This window comes from Leptonychotes weddellii, chromosome 2 (assembly GCF_054177405.1).
Source record: "Leptonychotes weddellii isolate Sample4059 chromosome 2, ASM5417740v2, whole genome shotgun sequence".
Classification (NCBI taxonomy): Eukaryota; Metazoa; Chordata; class Mammalia; order Carnivora; family Phocidae; genus Leptonychotes; species Leptonychotes weddellii.
The window spans coordinates 112025980-112033009 of NC_138370.1; the positions used below are offsets into that span (position 1 = coordinate 112025980).

Genomic DNA, 7030 nt, shown 5'->3' on the forward strand with positions numbered 1-7030 from the left:
CTGGTGATTTAATAGGCTTTTCACTTTTGTAATAATTCTTATCTATTCACTGTCAACAAAATATATATATGAAAATCTTTTAATCCACCTAATCTGAAAGTAATTCTATTCTGTTGTCTATTGAAAGTCATACCTAATATTTGTACTATTTCTTTACTATTTGTACCTGTTATAACATACTTCTAGGGTGTCATATTGAAAAGACAGGCTCAAAGTCAATTCAGATGTTTCCTCTTGTGTTCTTAAAATGAAGAAATTCATTTTAAACAGTTTTATGTTTCTACAAAAACAAACATATATACAAAGAAAAACCAACTAAGTTTGGAATGCTTAGAGACAGGACATGCTCTTATTGTTAATACCGTCTATTTTACCAGAAGATAGTCTAAAAAATCTTTAAAATCACTACAATTCTAAAAATTATTCCCCATGAGTCCTGCATCCTAGTTCTATATTCATGAAAAATAATGTAAAGATATATTAACTATTATGTGTGTGCATTCTAATAACTTAAAAATATTACAGAAAAAGTTATTTAATGGATTATACATTTTATATAAAGAATAAATATAAAGCATTCAATGAATGCTGGCTATTAATATAGCTATTCTTTTACATATCTCATTCTATTTTCCTTTAGAGCAAATCTAAGGAGAGTTGGTTAAGGATGTACCTCAAACACCTCAATATAAAGAGGTTATCCCTACCATCTTTGATACTAATACCAAGTACAACACTTTCGTGTGATATGATATTTTTAAACATTTTGAGTAAGTATCCTCTACAAATATATTTTGAGCATTTTGTTCACTAAAAGGCAATATAAAATCAAAGATTTGTAATCTTAGGCACAGAAATTCAATTAATTTCAAAAATAGAGTATACAGAATGTTTGTACATCAAAAACCAATTCACCCTGCCCTTTCCACAACAAATTCAACTGCTCTGCAATATCTAAATCTATTTCAAACAAGCTTATTTCCCCTTATATCTTTTATTCTTTTCTATAATTCCAGGAGACTTGCATCTTATACCTCATAGTTTATCCACAAGCCATTAATCCTATTTATCCTTTAAGATCAAGACCAACCAAGTCTTACCTACCCCTGAAGCCTTTCAGACAAAACTCGAAATGTTGTTATGCTCTGAATTCCTGCAGTTCTTGTTAGATATGCAATCTCTTATTGTGATGGGTTAACTCTGTTCAAGCACGTGCATCAGATTTGTCCCAATTGGAGGGTAAGCTCCTGAAGGGCAGGGAGCAAGAAGTCTTAACGTTCCTCCACAATGCCTAGATAGTACATGGCACATGACAGGCCCTTTATTATGAGTACTATGTTGAGTAATAAAATGCAATGAAGAGTTGAATAACAATAAAAAAAAGTTTTTCATTTTCTACTGAGTTTGATGTAAATTAATATTCTATAGTATAAATAATACATATTTTAAAGTAGTAAACAGTTACTGATTCTCTGACCATGTCAAAGAACAAAATATTCGTAGATATGACTTCTTAATGATTGTAGTAATACAATTCATCAAGTACATTTTTAAATTCCCCATTATATCTACATTCCAATGATTCGGGAAAGTTAAGGTAGCAAACCTGAGTGGGGGTCTCAGTCTAAGTCCTAATGTAAAATATAAAACTACACATGCTCCAATGTTGAAAGTGTATCTTATTTTCTTAAGTAATCTCTACACCCACCATGGGTCTGGAACTCACCACCCGAAATCAAAAGTCACATGCTCTACTCTGAGCCAGCCAGGCACTAGGAAACTGTATTTTAAACCAATATGAATCTAACTAAATCAGAATAACAAATCCTTAACTCTACTTTGTCTCAAAATGAACAGGAGGGTTAAAGAAAGCTACTTCCACACTGAAAACAAAAACAACAACCAACAATTGACATGTTTTGATCAAAGTACTGAGCTCCTTAATTAATATCAAATGAAGACAAATCACTCTGACAATAGGTTGACCACTTCTCTTTCTTCTCTGTGAAATTAATGAAGGGGTGGTTGGAATTTCAACGTTTTTAAAAACACTGTGCTTGGCAGGCCCTTCGAGACATTCCAATTTAAAATAATAAAGATCCTGTCCTACTCTCTCAGTCACAACCCAGTCCTAGGTTACTACTTCTAAGAACAAATTTGCTAAAGCATAATTGGTAGATACTGTCCCAAATCATCTCTAAGCTTCAAGTTATGTCTTTCGGAATTTGTACCTGTTATAAAGCAAACAGAAAAAGAAACCGAAAGAAATTGTGTTGCAGCCTACATTAACAGTATTTTAGGTCTTTTCTTAATAGTTCTTAATTAGTAGTAATCAATATAAACTCACCTAGGTGTCTTGCTTCTCTTTCCTCCCCAAGGCTTTTAATAAAACCAGCTTTACAGTAAAACGTGTGTGCATTATTTTTAACAGCCTTTCTTGGGGGTAGAGATGGGAGAATATGTGTTACATTTCAGTGGGAAGGTATTCAACTGTAAAATATGAAAAATGAAAGCTACTGAAACCAAGTAGGTACTTTGTGTCTTGTGGGTCCTGTTGATGGCCTTAAGAGGTAAGAGAAGTGGAGAACAAGTACATAAAAACATTAAAAGGCAAGAGATCAGTGCCTTCTAAGAAACATTTTTTCCTACCTGTAAAAAGACAAGTGCTTTCTGACTTCATTGCATATTCCAGATCCCACGAGAGAGGGAGAAAAAAGCAGAATTGCTTCTAATTCTGAGAAAGAAGTGGAGAAATGGGAGAGAGGAAGAGAGAAATGAAAGAGGGAAGACGAGAAGGAGAGAGGGAGGGAGAGACAGAGAGGGAGGGAGAGAGGGGGAGGGAGGGTGTGTGAGAGAGAGAGAGAGAGAGCTCAGTATACACTAAAGGAAACCCCGAGAAATTTCACAACTCTTTGCCATAAATAGCCTTTCTTCTCACTCTGGATACCTCCTCCTCTACATCAGCAAGCTCAGCCTCCACGCGCAGAGAAGCACCATTCACAAATCCCTCCGTCACCCCTTCGCGCAACCCTACCCCTTGATGGCACCGCCTGTACGAGTCCCTGGGACACAAGCCAAAAGCTGAGGGGGCCCCAGGGTTTCAACTCAAGGCTGATTATCTTTTCAGGTGAGCCAAAGCATTGATTAGTCATGAGCGCGAACGCACACGAATGAGCGTGCACACACACACACATACACACACACCCCTCCCTGGAGCCCTTGACGCGCCACCACAAAGCAATTTGTTCACACTAAGTCGCTGCCGTTCCTGCCGCCGCTGGGGAGGGTCTCGCCTCCAATCCAGGAAGCTAGCGCCTGAGGACAAGCAGGCAGACGCAAGAGGCGGTCCCGGCTCGGGCACCGCGGCTCCACTGGGCGCCCCGGGCTCCCCGCCCCCCCTTCCTCCTCCTCGTCGCCGCCCCCGCCCCGGCGCCCGCAGCGCCGGGCGCCAGCGCTGGCCGACTGCCCCTACCTGCGGGACACGAGCGGTGAGGGAGGGGAGCGGCCCGGAACCTGCGCCAACTCTTGCCTCCGGCCGGCCACGCTCCCCTTCGCCCTGGAGCTGCGGCCGCGGCCACCGGGAGCAGAGCGCTCAGGAGCGCGGAGGAAAAGGCCACGCCGCGCGCGGGGAGTCGCGGGCCGGCAGCGAGCGGGCCCGTCCCCCCGCCCACCCTGCCTGCAAGGCCAGGTCTCCGCGCGGCGCACGCCGGGCCCGCTGCTGGCGCCCCGGGCCTGGGCGGGGGCTGCTCCAGGGCGACCCGGGCACGGCGCGGTCACCGGCTGGGCAGTCACCCCTCGTCCGCCGGGGTCTGGCCCCGGCGCAGCGGCGACGCAACGCGCGACCCTCCGGGCGCGGGGGCACCGGGGGCGTTACTACCTTGAAGGGCTCCGCGCCGCTTGTTAAGGCTCCTCCCGGGCACTCAGAAATTTATGTCTTCGGGGCACGGGGGTGTCTTTCCTGGTCCCTTCCTCTGCCCTCCCTCCCCTTCTCGGCTGTTGGGCTCCTTTTCTCCACTCCCAGTTGCAGAGTCGAGCTGCGTTTTTTAATAATCCTCCTTCTCCTCCTGCCTGCGCCAGCAGAGCGGCTCTGCCTGAGCCACCGCTTCCCAGTCAGTCATGTTGTTGAGAGAGAGGGAGAGAGAGAGACACGGATTGGCAGTCGGTCGGCGACTATTTGTGGTGAGAGAGAGAAGAGCAGAGCAAGAGGAGCGCAGGGGAGGGACGTGGGGAGGCGCTTCCAAGTATGTGAGTGCGCGGAGTGTGACTGTGTGAGGAGCGCCGAGTCCACCTCCACGGCAGGCCGCGCTCCCCGACTGTGGAGAGGGCGGCGGCGAGCGCGGCCTTTATAGGGAGTGGGGTGGGGGGAGAGTTACTGAGCGGGGGGAGGGGGGAGGCTTCGAGGGCGGCGCCCAGCCAACTGCGTCTGCTGGATACCACGCGCGCATACTCATACATTAAGGCGCGCACACCCAGGGCTGGCCCGTTGCTGAGTTTTCATTTCAAGGGAAGCCGTTTCCGACCGCGCTGACTTGGCTTTCCCCTAGCCCATCCTTGTGCGTGTGTGGAGTCCAAGTGCTTTGGTAGTTCAAAACAGAAGAGGAGGAGTCTAAAGCATGCGAAGAGACCTCGGGGATGCTGAAAATGCACTGTATCTTTTCTCTCCAAACCACCAATGTTACCTTCTTTCTCTTACACCTCTCAGCGAGGAAACTGTGAGGTTCTTTACCCCTTTTTCCTTCTCACCCAACCTGTTCATATACTAACATGTCTCTTCCCTCCATGGCAGCAAGGAAAGAAACCTGGCTTCTTTCCTCTAACCAAGTCACACTTCCCAGGAACCATTTACAGCAATCAGTTCGTCTTTAGTATAATAGAAGCATTAGGACTGTGACCTGGAGTGGAACTTGTGTTCCTACACCTAAGGTCCTCGACCACATGGTAATTACAGACAGAACCAGCTACCATTTTGATATCATTTGACTGATGGCCCCTGAAGAAAATGTTGCAGCTTAGAGATGGGGAAGACTTCAGATGCATGGTGCTATTGCTTACCTGATTTATTTGTCCTGATTCTCTCTCCCATTGTATTGCTTCATTTCCTTTCAGGTTTGCACTGGGTCCTAAACTTTTTCCCATCCATCCCCTTCTTTATATACACTCCAATATATTTATGCCTAGCAGGCAATACAGCAGATGGACTGCATTTAACTGTGGCGGGGGGGGGGGGGGGCCACATTTTTTAACCCATTCTGGTGCCATGTCGGACCATTTCTAGATAGATAATTCATCTCCAGTGTTAAGTTCCTACGCCTGACATCACCTCCCTAACTAGCCTGATGCGCACTTTGTGATCGGTGCACTACTGTGTTGAGAAACAGTTTCTAGGAATCTAAATAATCTAACTGGCCACAATCTGCTGAAATGTGAATGTATTGGGTATAAAAGCAACGTGTGCTTTTTGAATATTAGTGGTTGATGTGTATTTTGGCATGGATACAGCCCTGATTTGGGGTGACAGCTATGGAAAATTCTTTTTTTCATAAATGTGACAAAAGAAAGTTAAGAACATTTCAGAAGCTGCGGGGGGGAGGTGGAAAGGTTGATAACTAGTCTCTCCTTATTAGTAGTTCATGGCCATTGCTATGTCCACACGTTTTTTGTTTTTTTCAAATGCTTACCCATTATGTATTCTCCATGTTACCGTTTTCACTCTGATTTTCCTTTCCCCTAGTTTCTTCATGCCTCATACAAAGAGTTTAGAGTCTGTTAAAGCACATTAAAAGTGGCTTAAGCATATAATCAAGAAAAGGCAGCAAGGCTGGAACCAGTGGACAAATATATCAATAACATATAAATACAGGACATTTTAGCTCCTTTGATTAAGCATTGAAAAATACATGTACTAACAAAGGATGTTGGGATTTAACGTGTACATGTCCTTTGAAAAAAAGCTATTATAATTTCTTCAATTTTACAGCCCAGGAAAGTCATATTTGGGGAAGGTAGGTAGTTAACGTTAGGTCACATACAGGTTAACCTATGCAATTGGAGCTCGAAGTACTCTACTCCCATTCAGAACACCTGGTTTAGTCGAAAGTCTTAACAAGTTTCTTTAGCTTTTAGATAATTATGAAATAAGCTGATCCATAATCCTGTGGTATTTTCCTTCCATCTCCCTCCTACTTTTTCCAGTATAAGAAGGGATTACAAAATATTTATTTTTTAAAGTTAGGCAAGGATTTAAAAAATCTTAAGTAGTTGGACTTATAGATGAAAAATGTTAGGAAACTTTTCTCCAAAGTCCTTACTAAAGGAATCCCGCTATCACCACAAAAGAAAATTCTGTAGAAGAGATATTCCTGATCTGAAAATTTGCACTCTGCCACTAAATATGTGGGTTTTGTAAAAGATGCAAATAGACATTTAAAAAAAAGTTATTTCCCCCTTTAAGAACAATGCTCAATAATATTGGGCAAGTTTTTGGTGTTTTGTCCCAGGTCTCTATTTAATAAATTGTCATCAATAATGATAATTTAATAATGACTCTATAGTGCATACTTTAAAATTATACATTAGACCAGATATTTCAAGGGCATTTTTGGTAACCACAACTGATTGTAATATTCACACTCTCAATTGCATTCATAATTAGTGAGAACCATGACAATCTGTCAATTGCCTTTATTCATTAAGGTATTAAATAAGCCAACATTTCTCGCTTAATTTTCTAACAATTTTGCTTCCAACATAAAGTCTAGAATTCATATACACTACACCAGAAAGACATATGAAAATATACAACCTAAAACACTTCTGAAAAGTTGATTCATTTAACTATTTTGTTTTGTTTTGTTTTGTTTGAAAAAAAAAATCTGCACTGGGAACCGCATTTATAAATTCTAATGAACAACATTTCAGAAGTAAATGAATTATTCTCTTTCAAGATGATTTAATGTTTCAAGTAGAATTTCCCACTTTGCTACACTTTCAATGATACAGTTTTTGTTGTGATAGGAAAACAGAAAGTGAA

General features: G+C 42.5%; 1 protein-coding gene across 8 annotated transcripts in view; it reads right to left on the minus strand.

Moving 5' to 3' along the window:
• Positions 1-4305, minus strand: part of CCSER1 (coiled-coil serine rich protein 1) — a 474700-nt gene extending 470395 nt beyond the window's left edge. For 4 of the 8 annotated variants that reach the window (XM_081812135.1, XM_081812140.1, XM_081812138.1 and 1 more), the window contains exon 1: positions 3878-4305. The gene's annotated coding sequence lies outside the window, so the exon portion shown is untranslated. Of the gene's footprint in view, positions 1-2347; positions 2491-2649; positions 2735-3472; positions 3707-3877 lie in introns of those variants that run through there. The other 4 variants (XM_081812142.1, XM_081812139.1, XM_081812137.1 and 1 more) reach the window with 3 other exon arrangements.
• Positions 4306-7030: the final 2725 nt, after the last annotated feature.